Genomic DNA, 20,186 nt, shown 5'->3' with positions numbered 1-20,186 from the left:
TAAGAAGATTGAAATCATACCAAGTATCTTTTCTGACCACAATGGTTTGAAACTAGAAATCAACAAGAGGAAAACAGGAAAATTTACATATACATGGAAATTAAACAACACACTCCTGAACAACCAATGAGTCACAGAAGAAATCAAAAGAGAATGCAAAGAATATCTTAAAACAAATGAATATGGAAATGCAACATACCAAAACCTATGAGATGCTGCAAAAGCAGTTCTGAGAGGGAAGTTTATAGTGATAAATACATATATTATGAAAATAGAAAGATCTCAAATAAACAACCTAAATGTCTACCTCAAGGAACTAGAAACAAAGAATGAACTAAGCCCAAAGTTAGCAGAAGAAACGAAATAACAAAGATCAGAGCAGAAATAAATGAAATAGAGACCAGAAAAACAATTTAAAAAACCAATAAAACAAGAGCTGGTTTTTCAAAAAGATAAACAAAATTGACAAACCTTTAAGTAGACTAACTAAGAAAAAAGAGAGACGTCTCAAATAAATAAAATCAGAAATGATAGAGGAAACATTACAACTGACACTAAAAAAATACAAAGGATCTATTGTGATACTTTTATAATTATATGCCAATACTGGATAACTTGGAAGAAATGGATAAATTCCTAGAAACATACAACCTACCAAGACTAAATGAGGAAAAAATAGAAAATCCAAGCACACAAATAATGAGTGAGGAGATCGAATCAGCAGTCAAAAACCTCACAACAAACAAAAGTCCCAAGACAAGATGGCTTAACTGGCAAGTTCTACCAAACATTCAAAGAATTAATGCCAATCCGTCTCAAACTCCTCCAAAAAATTGAGGAAGAGGGAACACTTCCAAACTCCTTTTACCAGACGATGGTTACTCTGATACCAAAGCCAGATAAGAACATTACAAGAAAAGAAAACTATAGACCAATATTCCTGTTGAATATAGATGCAAAAATTCTCAGCAAAATGTTAGGAAACCAAATTCAACATCACATTAAAAGGATTATACACTGTGACCAAGTGGGATTTATCTCTGGAAAGCAAGAACGGTTCAACATACACAAATCAGTCTAATGTGATACATCACATCAACAGAATGAAAGATAAAAATCATTTGATCATCTCAATAGATACAGAAAAAGCATTTGACAAAATACAACATCCTTTCATGATAAAAACCCTCAACGAATTGGGTCTAGAAGGAACATACCTCAACATCGTAAAGACCATATACAACAAACCTACAGCTAATGTTATACTCAATGGTAAAAAACTGAAAGCTTTTCCTCTAAGATCAGGAACAAGACAATGGTACCCACTCTCACCACTCATACTCCACATAGTACTGGAAGTCCTAGCTAGAGCAATTAGGCAAGACAAAGAAATAAAGGCATCCAAATTGGAAAAAGTAAAATTGTCGATATTTGCAGATGATATGATCTTATGTCAAGAAACCCTAAAGACTCAGCCAAAAAACTGTTGGAACTAATAAACAAATTCAGAATCGTTGCAGAATATAACATCAATGTATAGAAATCAGTTGTATTTCTATACACTAACAATGAAACATTTGAAAAAGAAATAAAACTATCCCATTCACAATAGCATCAAAAAAATACTTCAGAATAAATTTAACTGAGAAAGTGAAAGATCTGTATACTGAAAACTACAAGACATTGACAAAAGAAGTTAAAGAAGACACAAACAAATGGAAAGATATCCCATGTACATAGGTTGGAAGAATTAATATTGTTAAAATGTCCATACTACCAAAGCCATCTATAGATTCAACACAATCCCTATCAAAATTTCAATGGCATTTTTCACAGAAATAGAAAAAACAATACTAAAATTTACAAGGAATCACAAAACACCCTGAATAGCCAAAGCCATCATGAGAAAGAAGAACAAAGCCAAAGGCATCACACTTACTGATCTCAAACTATACTACAAAACTATAGTAATTAAAACAGTAAGATACTGGCATAAAAATAGACACATGGACCAATGGAACAGAATAGAAAGCCAAGAAATAACCCCCCACGTTTAAGGTAACTAATATTTGACAAGGGAGCCAAGAACACTCATTGAGGAAAGGATAGCGTCTTCAGCAAATGGTGTTGGGAAAGCTGGATAATCTCATGCAAAAAAATGAAATTGGACACATGTCTTACACCATACACAAATATTAACTCAAAATGAATTAAATATTTCAACATAAGACCTGATAACATAAAATTCCTAGAAGAAAACAGGAAAAATCTCCATGACATTGATCTTGGCAATGATTTTTTATATATGACACCAAAAGCATAAGGAACGAAAGCACTAATTAACACGTGCGTCTACATCAAACTAAAAAGCTTCTGCACAGCAAAAGAAACGATCAAAAAAATTAAAAGGCAAACTATGGAATGGGAGAAAATATTAGCAAAGTACGTATCAGATAAGGAGTTACAATCCAAAATGTTTAAGGAATTCATACAACTCAATAACAAAAAAAACAAACAATTCAGTTAAAAAATAGGGAGTGGAATTAAATAGACATTTTTCCAAAAAAGACCTCGAAATGGCCAACAGGTACATGAAAAGATGTTCAACATCATTAATCATCAGAGAAATGTAAATTAAATCCACAGTGAGATATCACCTCACACCTGTTGAAATGGCTATCATTACAAAGACAGGAGACAATAAATGCTGGCATGGATGTGAAGAAAAGGGAACCCTTGTACCTGTTGGTAGGAATGCAAATTGGTGCAGCCACTATGGAAAACAGTATGAAAGTTCCTCAAATAATTAAAAATAGAACTACCATATGATCCAGGAGTTCCACTTCTGGGTATATATTCAAAGGAAATAAGAACAAGAAATTGAAGAGATATATACACTGCCATGTTTACTGCAGCATTACCTGTAACACAAAGTAATGGAAACAACCTTAGTGTCTATCAACAGATGAATGGACAAAAAAGATGTAATATATATATATAACAGAATATTCTTCAGCCATGAGAAAGAAGGAAATCCTGCCATTTGCGACAACATGGATGGACCATGAGGGCATTATGTTAAATGAGATAAATCAATCAGAAAAAGACAAATATCTTATGATATCACTTGTATGTGAAATCTAAGAAAAGCCATATTCATAAAAACGGAGAGTAGAATGGTGGTTACCAGGGGCTGAGGGGTGGGAGAATTGGGGAGATGTTGTTTAAGGGTACAAACTTGTAGCCAGTAAATAAACAAGCCCTGGAGATGTAACGCACAGCATAGTGATTATAATCGATAATACTGTATTATGAACTTTAAAGTTGCTCTAAAACTAGATCTTAACTGTTCCCACCACGAAAAAGAAATGATAATTATGTGATGTTATAGAGATGTTAGCTAATACTATGGGTGTAATCATATTGCAATATATAAATCAAATCAACACGTTGTACCCTTTAAACTTACACAATGTTAGATGTCAATTATATCGCAATAAAAATAAATAAATATTTTTTTAAAAAACATGCCATTTGAAATGACAACAAAACTATGAGATACTGTGGGATAGATTTGGCATAAGCTGTGCAAGACTTCTACACTGAAAATTGCAAAACATTGCTGAGAGAAATTAAAGAAGACAAATAAATGGAGAAATATACCCTGTTCCTAAAATCCAAGCAGGCTTTTTTGGTGGAAATTTACAGGTTGATTCTTAAATTTATAAAAGAATGCAAAAGACCTGGAATAGCCCAAATAGCTTTTAAAAGAACAATTTTGAAAGGTTTACATTTTTTTATTTCAAGACTTCTTTTAAAGCTGTAGTAATCAAGTCAATGTGATATTGGCATAAAAATAGACAAACAGATCAACAGATCAAAAACGAATCCAGAAACGGACACGTGCATATAGGGTCAATTGGTCTGGGACAAAGTTCCAAGGCAATTCAATGGGGTAAGGACAATCCTCTTAGCAAATTGTGCTGGAACAAGTAGATAGTCATGTGCAAAAAATGAACCTTGACCCTTATCTCCCTCAATATAAAAAAATTAATTTGAAATGGATCTAATGTAGGATCTAAAACTACAAAACCTCTAGAAGTAAAGATAGGAGAAAATCTTAGTAACCTAATTTGGCAAATATTTCTTAAATATGACCCAAAGTGCAGATGATAAAAGAATAAATCAATAAATTCGAAGTGCTCTTCAAAAGACACTGTTAAGAAAATGGAAAGGCAAGCCACAGAGAGAAAATATTTTTCAAATATGTACCCAACAAAGTGCTTGTATTTAAAATATATAAAGACCTCTTACAACTTAATTAAGAAGACAAGCAACCCAAAAAATGGGCAAAAGATTTGAGCAGATATTTCACCAAAGAAAATTTATGGATGGCAAATAAGCACATGAAAAGATGCTCAACATCCTTTGTCATTAGAGAAAAGCAAATTAAAAGCACAGTAAGACACCACCACCCACCTACTAGAATAGTTAAAATTATGTATTGACCATACCAAGTATTGGTGAGGATGTGGAACAACTGAATCTTTCATTCACCACTGGTGTGAATGTAAAATAGTACAACTACTTTAAAAACCACTTGATAACATCTCAAAAGATATGTATATATATATACAGGATCTAGCCATTCCACTCCATAATATTTACCCAAGAGAAATAGAAACATATTTCCACAACAAGACTGGTACACGACTGTTCATAGTGACTCTATTTGTATTATCCCCAAACTAGAAACAACCTAAATATTCATCAACAGATTAATGGATAAACAAATTGTGGTATATCCATACCTTGCAATAGCAGTTAGCAATAAAAATGAATAAACAACTGATATGCACAGCAACATGTATGCATCTCAAAGTAATTATACTTAGTGAAGCAAGCAAGATGGGGAAAGAATGGGAGTAAGGAATTGCAGTGGGACCTGAGGAAACTTTTGGTGGTGACAGGTATTTTCATAATCTTGATTGTGGTGATGGTTTCACAGGTGTATGTGTATATTAAAAATCAAATCGTACCACTTTAAATTTGTACAATTTATTTTATATCAATTGTACCTCAATAAAGCTTCGGAGAAATCCCACAAATTCCACCGCCCCTTAACCCAGCTATGTTGATTTAGTAATTTTTTTTCCAGAATTCCTCAAAGTGTTCACTCTTCTCCTACCTGGACAATCCTTTTCTTATGCTTCTTTGGATTTATCCTTCTTCTAAGATCCAGCTCAAATTATTTTGTTTGCATAAACTCTACCAATGGCAGCTACACTGATTGATTCTTGCAAAGATTGAGTCTTATAAATTCTTTTGTATATGTGCTGAATGCTTTTTAAAATGCCAAATAAATCATTCCCATAATGGGCAACACGTTACATTTGTGCACCTTTCTAAAATGTACTGTTTTAAGTCAAATACCGTATGATCTCACTAAGAAGTAGAAGATAAAAACAACAACAATCACATGGAGACAGAGATGGGATTGGTGGCTCTGAGAGGGGAAGGAGGTAGGGAGGAGGGCAAAAGGGATGATTAGGCACATGTGTGTGGTGATGGACTGTAATTAGTCTTTGGGTGGTGAACACGATGTAACCTATGCAGAAATCGAAATATAATGATGTACACCTGAAATTTATATAATGTTATAAACCAATGTTACTGCAATAAAAAATAAATAAATAAAAATTAAAATAAATAAAACGTACTGTTTTAACTGAACTACTGCCACCTGGCAACTATATGGCTGAATCCCACAGGCATAATGTTAAGGAAAGAAACTATACAAATAAGAGTGCATATTGTTTCATTCCATTTATAAAAAGTACAAAAAGAGGCAAAACTATGGTGATAGAGATCAGAATAGTGGTTATATTTTCAGGCTATTGACTGGGCAAAGTAATATTTGATGTCTAAGTTGCTGAAATATTTGTGTATGTGCCTGTGTGTCTATAGATTATAAATGCGCTTTTTCTGTTACAGTTTGTTTGTGTAAGTATCCAAACAAGAACCACATAATGTGATTCATTACATTGTCTAAGTCTCTTTTATTCCATAGGTTTCCACTCTATCACTGACCTTGAAATTTTCTCTTGAAGAAACTAGTTTGTCCTATGAGTTTCCTTCCGAGTCTAGATGTTGTTGATTGCATCCCCATGGTGTCAATTAACATGTTCCTTGCTCCTCTCCATGTCCTATAAATCTATTGTTAGTTCTAGATGCTTGATCACATGCAGGTTCAATTTCTTCGGCAACATATGGTAACATGTTCTTCCTTCAGGAATTACACAATTTCTGTTTGTCTTTCTTTTTGTGATGTTAGCAGCTGTTGATGATCAATGACTAATTATTGGAGACTGCAAAATGGTGCCATTCTAATTCCATATTTCTTTATTGTTGAGAAAATTACTGAATTTCAAGGGAAAAAAATCATCTTTCTTTTTTCTTGTATCCATTGATAAATATTCTTGTATATTTTCCTCTCTGATTGCAATCATCCAAGGATGGCTTGGATAAGAGTGGAAGGCATAAAGAGACTTGGTCAGTTCAGGATAATTGCAAAATAGCTAACATGTATTGAACATTTGCTATTTCATTTGCTTAATTAAAAAATAAAGATAGCAATAACTATGTGCCAGGTGCTATTATCAGCACTGTGTTAATTTCAGTTCATTTAATTTAATTCTCATACTAACCCCATCAAGTAGATATTTTTCCAGGTACAGAGTTTAATCTGTCTTACATATTATGAGGGGTCTGACTCCTGGCCAAAATCCTATGCATGATTTTCAGGCCCGAGCATAGGTGATTACAAAGGCTTTGCCTGGCAGACCTCACTGGGAAAGCTGCCCTCCCTACACCAGACTCGGTGCACAGTGTGCATTGCAGTCTCTGGAAGGAGTTGCAGTCAAGGACTCAGGCCCTTCTGCTCTTACACGTATTTGCATTCCTAGTCTGGGCACTTTCCTTTGGAGACCCGTTTATTTGGGGCCGTCAGCCTGGGCCTTCTTCAGGCCTCTCTACTGAGGCCTCCTTATCAAAGAGAGGAGAGGGAGACCTGGAAGACCCTTTTCTCCACTCTGAATCAGTTCTCAGCTTTTCCACTCCTAGCCTTCCCCCTTGTCCTCCTCCCCCTCCTCAATCCTACCCCAGCCCCTGGGTCCACTTTTTTACTCAAGGGTCCCTCGGCAGCGAGACGAGCGCTACACCTGTGCTGACCCACCCCACCCTGGACTGGTGTCCTACTCCACAGGGACAATGGAACAGGGTGGAGGCGGCACTTTCTTCAGTGTTAGACTCTTGCTTATACCATTGCAGTAAGTGGTTAAACACTTGCCTGTTCCTTTCATTTTGGTTTGTTGTTTTTAATCGGCTGCTCTGACACCTGACGGCTCCGCTCTCTACGGCTCAGCTAAGCTCCGGCACATTTCTTTTTTTAACTGACCAAACTCAGAAATAGAGATTAATCCCACTTTACAGATGAGGAATCTGAGGCCCTGAGAGGTGACCTGCTCAAGGTCATTCAGCTAATAGTGATCAAAGTATGATTTGAACCCAGATCTATGTGCCATGGCTTTGCTAACAACAGGTTTTTTTTTTTTTTTTTCAAATTACACGTCGTAAATAATCACTGGCTCTTGAAAATATTTTAGTTGTTTCAATCAGTTGTTTTAAACTAAAGCAAAAAAAAAAGATCAGATTATATTGCAGAGAGCAATGGCAACTAGTGTTCTTTTGACACTTTTGTTTCAATGAAATATACAAGCATTAGAGTGTAAGGTCACAATGAAAAATAAATTTCTTATTGTGAGTGAATGTCAAAAACCTTTGAATGCCTCTAGCTTAGAAGGCTGTCTTCCATACAATTCACCCCTGCAAAAGCCTCACTACTGTCCATGGAGATAATAATATCTGCTGCACTGGATCTCTGTGAGTGTTTTTTTTTTTGTTTTTTTTTTATTTTTTGTGAGGAAGACCAGCCCTGAGCTAACATCCGATGCCAATCCTCCTCTTTTTTGCTGAGGAAGACTGGCCCCAGGCTAACATCCGTGCCCATCTTCCTCTACTTTATATAGGACGCCGCCACAGCATGCCTTAACAAGCGGTGCGGCGGTACGCACCCGGGATCCGCACTTAACCGCTTGTGCCACCGGGCCGGCCTCTCTGTGAGTGTTAAATAAGACTATGTATAAAGCCCTGACACGGTGCCTGACATCTGTAATCCTTCAGACACTGTGAGTTACCACCATGCTGAGCACTGCTCTCTCTGCTTGTGTGGCCACGCGGTGCACCAGCCCACTCCACAGCCTGCGCCTGTTTCTCTCCTACGTGAGCTCTCTCTCTCTTTCTCTCCCTGACAGAGGTCATGGGTGCTATTTGCAAAGGCTTGGCAGTCCCTTTCGCCTCTGGATTCTGAAGCAATTGAGAAAATACATACAAGAGTCAGAAGGAAATCAAAGTGTCAATATCAGCTGCATTGCAGGCCAAAGCTTGTTCCCAAGACTAGAATGGGCTTCAAACTCCTCCGATCTGACCTGGATTAACCTGCCCCTTCTCAGGCAGAGCCACTGGCCAACTTAAGCGTGCCCTCACCTAGCCTGCCCCAGGTGGCTTTCCATGCGGAGGAAAGGGGGATGCAGGCTGCCTGTGGGCCACAGGTGGAAAGAGGAAGCCAGGCAGACACTGGGCCATGCCTGAGCAATGAACTTTGGGAAGAGTCACTGGGAAGAGTACGGTGGAGAACAACACAGAAGATTCCCTCCCGCAATTTCCATGAGGGCAGAAATTCCTATTTTAATTCCTGTTATAATTCCTGTTTCTGACAGTCCTCCTATAATTTTTGTCCTGTAACCTAATATGCTTCAGCATTCAGGCCTGCTGTTTATGGCTGGCCCCCTAGGGGAGAGATCCCACAGCTTGTGGAGCAGGATTGCTTCCCTTCTTCTTCCAGTGTGGCCCTTCTTCCAACTCCAAGGGCTGCTCCTCTACTGACCATCCTGAGACCTGCGATACATAGTATTCATTTTGCTCTGAAATGAATCGGACCAGGGCATATGTAAAGGTATCCACAAAGCCACTCTGTACCAGGGGCCAAAAATCCTTGGTCTCTCTCCCGTTGCAAATGGTACCCAGCCACATTCTCCATGACAGCTCAGTAGAAGTTAAGTAATGAGCCCAAATGACTACACAAATTATCCCCAGTAGTATAGTGCCAGAAATATTAAAATGCCCTCAAATTAGAATATGAGCACCCTTCTAGTAATGAATTCCTTGAAAGAAATTAAAGCCAAAAATTAAATCTCTGTCCTCCTCTAATATGTTAAAGCACAAAAACTTTAAAAACAAAAAATAATGTCTTTTCCTCATTTCCCCATTTCTTAGTCCACTCAGTCTCAGACAGAATGATTTCATTTTAGTATCTGGATAGAATGGAGGTTCTTCACATAGCTACAGCCTGGGGTACTTCACCAAAACAGGAAATTTGTTCAGTATCTCTAAAGTTGAATTAATCAAATCCCCAGCCCTGTTTAAGAAGTCTAAAGAGTAAACCAGATATGTAAGATTATCAAAGCAACAGCCCTATGCCAAGAAAATGTAAAAAGTGTAATAAATATTATTATAGCAAAACAGTATTCCCAAACCACACATAATACAACCTTCAGCCACATGAGGGATGCCAGTCAAACACTGTTGCGGACACTTGGAGTCTTGATGATATAGGTCTGATCAAGCAGTCTCAATGCATCAGTCTACAAACATGGAATGGTTTTGCATATTTTCAATAATCACTACTGTCTTTGCTTTGTTAAGATCTTACCCTGATGGGTAATGAGGCCACTTAAATTTACAATTGTTTCTTATGTTTCACATCAATCCAATCAGATGACTTTTTCTCCAGCTTTACTGAGGTATAATTGACAAATAAAAGTGTAATCCAAAGACTTTTAAAAAAATCTTGTTATTAGTATCTCAGTCTCTTGTTATTGGTTCGAAATCTCCTTCTTCTATCCTATATAAACCCTTCCCTCCCCCTCCATTCCAGGCTATATTGAGCCCCAGAACTTTTATTTTGGAGTATAACTTTCTCTCTCATCCTCTTTGCCTTTCTTCTGTCTCTTCTCTTACTCTTGGAAGGGCCATTGTTTTATATAATTGCCTGCTGAGGTAAATTTGCTCTCTTCTGTTTTTTTTTAATTACTTTTTGTCTCATATTATATATTTATTTGTACTTTTGTCTCTTATCTGTCTCTCTCAATGAACGGAAAGCAGAACCTTCATCTGTCTGGTTTACTACTCCATCCCTTTGCCAATAACAGTTCTTGACCAATAGCAGGTGCTCAGTAAATATTTTGTTAAGTGAGTGAATCTCTGATCATCTAGCTCAGTCTGTGGATTCTATATGTATACGTGGTTGAGGGATCCAGTCTCTCAATGGTTTCTTGTCCTGAGTGATCCTCTTGAAAGATGTAGTTCGAGGTTCTGTCTGACCACCAGATGGAAGCATCGTTATTATAGTCACCTGTTTCCTATGCTTTTTTCCCCATGCTCTGGCAATTTCTAACACTTGCAGAGTGTTAATTTCATCTACCCTCTATATCCCTAAATTAGGACCTGTGGACATAGGGTGGAACCATCTTCCTGTGGGGACTTGGGCAAGATAGGGGGGCCTCCACCCTCTCTCTTCAAGGGTCTTCCTCTTTGCTGTGGCACTTGCCCAGGTCTCCATGTTCCTTAGCTCGGCAGTCATCCTGCTAGAAAACATGATGCCAGTCTTTGTTTCCTACAGACGCCTGCAAACCTCACAAGCAAGGTTCTTGGGGGCTCCCTGGCCTTCTACCCTGTAGAACAGTTACCACTTCCTGAACTTTGTTCTTCTAAAGAAGGTGATATCACTTCCACTGTCCCCAGCTTTATTTTTGTATAAACTAGAGGGAACCAGCCTTGCTGTGCTGATTCTTCTAGAATTCCTCTTTGGGCTATTTTCACTGTGATATCCACTCTCAGTAACTCAGGGACAGCAGGAAAGGATTATAACAAATAATTACTTTATAACCCATTGGTGAAAGAATGTAGACAAACAATATGATAGAAAAGAGTAATCATTTTGTTTCAGCCTTGCCAGACAGTCTGCACCAGTTCCATAGAGCTAACATGCACTCTCCCATCGCTGCTCCTGGAGTTTTCCTAAGAATTCCCATGAGAAGCAGAGAGCCAGGCCATATACTTATCCGCAAACCGTGCTTTTTCAGCTTTTAATCCTCAGACATTGAATACACATTACTTCCCTGTGGCCATCTGAAACTCCCTTCCCACCACCTAGTACCCTGTGCAGTAACACCAGAACTTCTGTAAAGGCCTTGCTCTTAGCACAAGGTGAGACAAAAGATAAATACGGTGAGGGAATTAAAAGGAAAAATCAGTTACATTCTCACATCTTCATACTCAGCACTCCAAAAGTAATGAACAGTAGAGATCAGAGGGCGCCTGCTGTAGCTCTGTGCTCTCACAGTCCTGGCAAAGATGCCATCAAAGAGGCACTACCTCTTTGGAGGTGAACAGGTTCTCTCTCTGCAACGGTGTTTCTTCTCCCCAAGGGATTTTTGAAATTGTCAAGAAATGAGCTTGTTCTCTAGAGTCAAGAGAGTCTTCTGACTGATGGGAAGAAATCTCAATCTCTTCCTGAGGCCAGAATCTACTCACTCAACTGAAGGCCCTAATTACCTTAATCCCTAAACTGAATCTTTAATTTACCAAACCCAGATAGAGTTCCACACTTGAAGACACCAGACAAAAATTGGGTTAATCCTCCAAATTTGGCAGTGCTTTTTAAAACCAATCACATGCCTGCAAACACCAGCCGCAATATAAACTGCTACAGCCCACAAATTCAAAGGCCTGTGTTTAAAGCCATCCAACTAAGTTACTCCAAGACACATTCGCTTGCTATTCTACCTTTTATGTAGATTTCTTGAGGTTTCCAGGCTAATGTACCATGCATTGGGTTTGAGAGAGAGAATAGATTCTTCGTCCTTCCAGATTCTACTCCAGTTAAAATAAAAAGACACAAAACATTTAGCCACCAACATGGCAGTCATTGATTTAGTCAAGAATCATCAGTGGAAGCTACAACTAAGGCATCACAGTTTGTTGTTGAATGGGATCAAACTATCGACATATAGATTGCATATTAATTACAAAAGGAAAAATGTTTCCTTTACTGTGGCAAAATTACACTAACAAAGTGATCAAAGTTAATATCACCTTGAATGGAACAAACAGACCTCACGTGCCTCCTGATCATCTAGATAGTATTCCTGACAAAGATATAAAACTTAAATCTCATCATGAGAAGACAATCAGATAACCCAAGTTAAGAGGGCATTCCTGAAAATACTGAGTTGTATTCTTCAATAATGTCAATGAAAGGCAAAGAAAAGCCGAGGAATTGTACCAGATTAAAGGAGACTAAAGACACAAATGCAATGTGAATCCTGGATTGGAACATGGATCAGGAAAAACAATTGTTATAAAGAACGTTTCTGGAGGAATTAGCAAAATTTGAATATGGACTGCGTATTAGGTAACAGTGTTGTGTCAATGCTAAATTTCTTGAATTCAATAATAGTATCATGATTATATAGGAGAATGTCTGTTCTTAGCATAAATATACTGAAGTATTTAGGTATGATAGTTCATGATATTGTCAGCTTACTCTCAAATGGTTCTGAGAAGTAATAATTATATTACTATCGACATATTTATGGAGAGAGATAAAGTTTATGTTAAAAAATGTTAATTGCTGAATTTAGATGAAAAGTATATTGGTATCCATTGCCTTATTCTTGCAGATTTTTGTAGGTTAACTAAAAAACTTTACTAAAATTTATATGGGGCAACAAAAGACCCTGAATAGCTAAAGAAATCCTAAGAAAAAAGAACAAAGCAGGAGGCATCACAATCCCTGACTTCAAAACATACTACAAAGCAATAGTAATCAAAACAGCATGGTACTGGTACAAAAACAGACACACAGATCAATGGAACAGAATTGAAAGCCCAGAAATAAAACCACACATATACAGACAGCTAATTTTCGACAAAGGTGCTAAGAACATACAATGGAGAAAGGAAGGTCTCTTCAATAAATGGTGTTAGGAAAACTGGACAGCCACATGCAAAAGAATGAAAGTGGACCATGTGCTATCGCCATTCACAAAAATTAACTCAAAATGGATCAAAGACCTGAAAGTGAGACCTGAAACTATAAAACTCATAGAAGAAAATATAGGCAACACACTACTTGACATTGGTTACAAAGGAATCTTTCTGGATGACATGCCTACCCAGACTAGGGAAACTAAAGAAAAAATAAACAAGTGGGACTTTATCTGATTAAAGAGCTTCTACAAGACAAATGAAACCAGAATCAAGATGAACAGACAACCCACCAGCTGGGAGAGAATATTTGCAAAACATATATCGGACAAGGGGTTGATCTCCATAATATATAAAGAACTCACACAACTGAACAACAAAAAAACAAACAACCCGATCAAAAAATGGGCAGAGGAAATGAACAGACACTTCTCCAAAGAAGATATACAGATGGCCAATAAGCACATGAAAAGATGTTCAACATCACTAATCATCAGGGAAATGCAAATCAAAACAACACTAAGATACCACCTCACGCCCATTAGAATGGCTATAATCACCAAGACAAAAAACAACAAGTGTTGGAGAGGATGTGGAGAAACAGGAACCCTCATACACAGCTGGTGGGAATGCAAACTGGTGCAGCCTCTATGGAAAACGGTATGGAGATTCCTCAAAGACTTAAAAATAGAGATGCCCTATGACCCAGCCATCCCACTACTGGGAATCTATCCAACGAACCTGAAATCAACAATCCAAAGAGGCTTATGCACCCCTGTGTTCATTGCAGCATTATTCACCATAGCCAAGAAGTGGAAGCAACCTAAGTGTCCCTCGACTGACGATTGGATTAAGAAAATGTGGTATATATATACAATGGAATACTACTCAGCCATAAAAAAAGACAAAATCGTCCCATTTGCAACAACATGGATGGGCCTGGAGCGTATTATGTTAAGTGAAATAAGCCAGAAAGAGAAAGACAAACACTGTATGATCTCACTCATATGTGGAATATAAACCAACACATGGACAGAGAAAACTGTATTGTGGTTACCAGGGGCAATGGGGGTGGGGAGTGGGCACAAGGGGTGAAGGGAGTCACATATATGGTGATGGACAAACAAAAATGCACAACCCAAAATTTCACAATGTTAAAAACCATTAAAACACCAATAAAAAAAATTTTTTTCAAAATAACACATTAAAAAATAAATTGAAAGCAAATTAAAAAATAAAAATTGACTCTAAAAAATAGGTACGAGAGTCAGATTAAGGATCTAAATATCGGCTTTATTACTGGTAAAACTGGACTGGAGAACATGAAGTGTACAAGAACACAAAAATATGCTTCCTACTTCTTCCTGAAGTGATTTACCAGAGACAGAACAACTGGAGAACTCTAGGCTGTCCCCAAGCTACCTCACCACTTCTCGTCTCCTGAGAAAAGTAGCTTCTCTAAAGGATTTAACCACATAGAATGTATTCTGTCATATTTTTTAACTTCTTATATTGTCACTTGAAACATATACATAATAGTTTTTATTCCTAGAGTTTCTATTTGTTTTATTTAAAGTCTCTCTGTTCATTCTTGATATATTTGGCATACTCATCATTGTAACTGCATACTTCATTGTAATATGTAAAATATTTTCATACATTTTTTTTGCATCCTGTGTCTGCCAATTCTAATATTGTTAGTCTTTTAGTATTTATACACTTTGTATTCTGTTTCTGTTGACAAGCATTCACTATGATTGCTCATTTTTTGGCAATCTTGTTTCTGAAGTCATGCCTATTTTCGTCTTTGAGAGTCCTATTCTGAGCAACTCTCCAAATTGTCGTCAGCCATATGATCCCCTATACAGGGACAATCTCACACTCTTTAATTATTTTGGCTCAGAGCAGGTGTCTCAGACTCAGCTTCCCCTCTCTTTTCTTTTTTGAAAATCCACATCCCCTCGACTCTGATGCTATAGAAATGTGGCCGGCTTTAGGGAATTCTCACTGCCTGTTGGCCCAGACAGTCTCTGCCACTCTGGTTTAGTAATTCTCCCTCAGCTGCTCCAGCCATTCCCCCAAGCCTCTGGAGCTTTGTCTTCATTCCACACTGGTCCAGCTTCCAAGCATTCCTGCCTCAGCTCCTGGCCATAAATATCCAGGCCCTGTTCCCTAGAAAATCCAGGCTTGTTTTCCTTACTGTCATTTTTAAGTGATCGCTGACTTTGATGATGGCCCCTCAACGTGGTACATTTCCTTGGGTGTTATTTAAACGTGGATTGTTAACTCATCTTCACTGTTTTTTCTCCTCCTGTGAAAGTTCTATGTGCGCTAGGTTGTGAAAGTGTTCCTTTCAGAATGGTTTTGAATTTTATTCTTCAAAAGTCCCCCAAGGTTTTAACTTCTTCTGACCATTTTCCAGCCTGGATTGCTGATGACTAGAGGTGACTTTTCTTCCTACATGCATTTCCAAGTGGATGACAAGCAATTCATTGTTGTCTCCTGTTCCCAGGTCTGTAGGTGGAGTTGTTCTAATCCTTTTTCCACAAATAGGTAGGATTTAAAGGCTTCAGCTTTATGCAGGAGCTTAGTTTCAGCGCTCCTCCTCGCATGGACTGAAGACCGTATCTTCTGTCCCACATCTCCTGTCTGAGACTTGTGCTCTTTTATACTACTGCGTTATCAGCTCCTGATTGTGCCTTTGCCTTGAGTTCTCTCTGAGTTCTGACACCTGAGAATATCTCATTTTTTCTTAGAGCTCTGCTTATTCACATGTTCAATGTGTTTGTAGCATGGGTTGGGCAGAAGAGGTTGTAGGTTCCATGATCTATTTTATTTTAATCCCCCCATTTTGGCTATTCTCATGATACTTCCCCTATAACACCATTTAACAACCTCCCTGATTGCAATCAGTTGGGCTGACAGTTTGGTAGACTGACCCTACCCTCAAGTCCCTGGGCAGGCTTAAGCCAATTAGTGAAGGCCATGACCCCAGACAAGGTGGTTGGTTTAGAGATGGTCGCATCTCAATACAAGTCAATGAGATGAGAGAAGACATTTTCTGATGTACTTGATAAAAGTTAGTTGCCAAATTTTAAAAGATACAGGATGGTAGTATGGTAATGTTATTGACCACAATACATATTATAATTTTTATTTTACATTAAATTTTGCTTGATTATTTCCAAAAATCACTCAAAATAGTGTAAGTGATTTATTACAAAAATGCAATATTTATTTACTTTGGACAAAAGGGGCATTTACATGGACACCTGGAAATCCTCTCCAGGGAGGCCTTACCTGTTTATCTCAAGATAAAATCTCTCCATTTGTTCTTCATTATATAATACAGTTTAATTTTCTCCATACCATGTGTCACTAGCTGAAGTTATCATGTTTATTTGATTATTTATTTTGTCTCGTCCCTAAAATTTAATCTCCATGAAACAAAGACCTCCCTCTCTTATTAACCACTATACTCTCAGTGTCTAAAACAGCATATGACACACATTAGAGACTCAATATTAGTCGAATAAACCCTAGCCACAACTCAGGATTTTTCTGCCTAACTTCTTCCCAATCACTTGTTTATGCCCCAAAAGAAGAAAAGATAATCTCTGTTAGTAACTCTTTCAGAAGTATAGGGTTTCTTTTTCCCCAGAAGTCACCAAAAAAATTTCTCCTAGATCTCACTGGTCTGCATCAGGACATGTGACCACCCCCAAGCCAATTACATTGGCCAGAATCGTGATCTTCACTAACTGACTGAAGCCAATCAAGTACCAACCATATTGCTGAGGGTAGGAAGAATCCACTCAAATCATTTTGCTAAGAATATGAAGGAGGCAGTTCCTCAAAGAAGATTCTGGTGCAATTACCATAGAAAAAGACGTATACACACTAGTATCTCCACAGCTGTCCACTATACCACCCAAACTGTAAGACAGGATCTTACAAGCGATAACTTTAGTCCAAGAAGGTCAAGTGAATCATATAGAGTATTAATAAAGGATTAACAAAGGAAAGAATTAACATGTTAACTTCCCAAAGGGCTAAGATTGGAACCAAATCTCCAACTCCTCTGCTTATTCTTTACTTTAATTATGATTATTTAATAGCTTGGAATACATGCATTGTACATGCATTCATTCATCAGCAAATATTTATTGATCATCTATTATGTGCCAGGGATTGAGGCTAGAGTAGTAAACTATACAAACAAGGTCCCTATCCTAATGGAGTCTATATTCTAGTGTGAAAAATAAATGATGAGCCAATGAATACGTGCTTATAGAAAATAAGCTCAGGAAGCAATAAATGCTATAAAAAATATAAGGCAGAGTAAGTGAATAGAAACTGGCAAGGAGTGATACCTTATGAAAGGTGGTCAGAGAAGGCCCCACTAACAAGGTGCAATTGAGTAGAGACCTGTGTGAACTAGCAGAGTGAGAAATGAGAATATCTGTTGGAAGAGAATTGTAGGCAGAAGTAACAGTGAATAGCAAAGGCCTTGAGGTAGAAGCATGTTGGCTCCTTTATGGAAAGAGCAAGGAGATAGTGTGATTTGATAAAACAAACACAGGTTGTATAAACTTGGACAAATTTATCAACTTCTCCTAACTCTAGTGTCCACTGTTGTAAACAGGAGACAACATACTTTATACTACGGATAAAAGGGGACTATACATTACAAAGCCTCTGACACACAGTAGGTGTTGGGCCAAAGATATCTTCCTTTTAATGCCCTTCACCTTTCCCATGGGTCCAGTCTTCACCCAAGTCATCTTAGGACACTAAGTAACCATACACTCAATTTGCCTTTATAAACCCTTTCAGTTTCAGGGCAGCTGCCACTTTGAAGTGTTCCCTATCCAAACCATGTGGTTTCATGACCCTTCTGTTCCTGATCCTGTTACACTAACCACAATCCACAAAGGATACTGCAACATGCTACCTTCTTCATGCTAGTGTTTGTTTTGTTTTGTTATTTTAAAGCTAAGTGAGTTGTGTTGGTGTCTGATCATGAGTCAAAGGTTCCAACCAGAATATAAATAAAATCCAGCTCTTGGTCAAAAGAAGCCAGTGTCGGTGTAAACTCACCATGCGATGTACCAGAAACCCTTGTAAACTATTGGAATCCATTCTCCATTAACATTACCAAATGCCTCACAATAATATTTTCTATTTGATTTATACATTGTTAACTTTCTCTAAGCAGCGAGGTCTCATTTTATGCATAAATATTTATATACATATTATGTATAAGTATATATATGTATGTATATATATAAATATATATCTTGTGTATATGCGTATGTGTGTGAATACTTGTAGAGTGTGTGTGCATGTTTGTGTGTAAGTAAATAAACTGGTTAACCTAAGGATAATTATTTGCCTGGGCTTTTTATAGACCCCCTTCTGGCACTGGTTTTCAACCTCATCTCCACAAAATCCTTCACAGCTACGATGGAGGGAGATGTGGGGAGTGTAAATGGATGTGGGCTGAGATGTGGGCCGTGTGCCATCACTATTTCAAGTGGAACTTCGGCTTTTTTCTATTTTACAGGTTGTAAGAATGCATTTGAATAAAGAGTCCTGCTAATTAAAAATACTGAAATGTCTCAGGATGCCAGAACAAAGCCAAAGTGAGATATGAGATGGTGAAGAGAGGAGGATGTTAGATTTGCCTGACTTCCTATAGTCGTTGTCAGTGACAAGGAAGTGTCCTTTCTCTGTAATTTACCGTATTAAGTATACTTTAGGTATATGTGGATGAAGTGCTTAAGTGAAAGAAGAAAAATCTAGACTATTGTGTAATTACTGTGAGAAAAACAAGTTATAACATTAAACGAATGAATTATTTTGATCTTCTCCGATCAGCATTATTTCTGATTTGCTAGTTGTGTCAGCAAGGAAACAGCTTTGCATTAAGAGTGTTTGTCAGCCCAGAGAGTTACTGCGCCATTTCAGTTTTAGAGTCAAGATTATACAACAAGTTTATATGAACTGTTAAGTGAACAAAGTCTTATTAACAATAGAATTTTGGTTAAATTCTGATTAGAGTCACATTTCCATAGTGAAATTTATCTAAGATTCTCTTTCAAAAACTATTAGAATTATCAAATTTTTTCAATAAAATTGATAAAAGGTAATTTTGAGAAAAATCTGCAATGGCTTTCCTAATGAGCAGTGTTCCAACCTGACCACCTTCCATTCTCCTGGCCTCTTCAGGCCATCCTCATTTAAAACAAAGCACGGGTCTATCTGATCTGTCTCCCTTCCAGCTCAAAAATCCTATGATCCTGTGAAATGTTACCTTGTGGAGTTATCCACATCTCCCATGATGTTTGTGCTGGAACACATCAAGGGAGTGGAGAATTTCCAGTTCTTTTTTCTGATTTATTTTTGCATTTCCTTCCATTTAGATTTTGAAAGGGGGGTGGGGGTGGAGATTCAAACCATTTTTTTTCCTAAAAGATCCTTGTCTTAAAAATAGCCTTTAAGAAAGAATATGTTCTTGTTAGGAGTTTCCTGTTTTCTTACACTCACTGTACTCTACCTTAGGCGCCAATTTTTCAAAGCTGGGAAAGAAATGAACTGCATGAGATGGTTGAGGCTCCCAACATGCTGATGCTGATAATGAAGAGCCTGCTTTCACTCGGTTTCTGGGGATAAAGCCCACTGGTGAGTTGAATCGTGCAGCTTCATTATCTGCCCTGCTCATATTCTTTTCAAAAGCATATTTTAAATTTAGGGTATGTCTAGGCTCCTGCAGAGATTCCCTGAACGTCTAAAGCCCAGACAGCTGTCTATTATTCCTGCTTTCAATACTCCCTCCATGATGTCATCTACTAACATTTAAGGTGCTTTACCATATTAACCAAAGACTTTCATTTCCATTTTAAAGTTTTTCTCTCCCTCTCAAGTTCTGCCACCATCTTGAGTGATGAGAAATGCACTTATATGACACAAACAACACCCTGATCCCTTGGTTTCTTGATTTACACACCTCTATAGAC

Source organism: Diceros bicornis, chromosome 17 (genome assembly GCF_020826845.1).
Source record: "Diceros bicornis minor isolate mBicDic1 chromosome 17, mDicBic1.mat.cur, whole genome shotgun sequence".
NCBI lineage: Eukaryota > Metazoa > Chordata > Mammalia > Perissodactyla > Rhinocerotidae > Diceros > Diceros bicornis.
The sequence above is the reverse complement of the archived record's forward strand: the minus strand, read 5'-3'. Positions refer to the sequence as shown.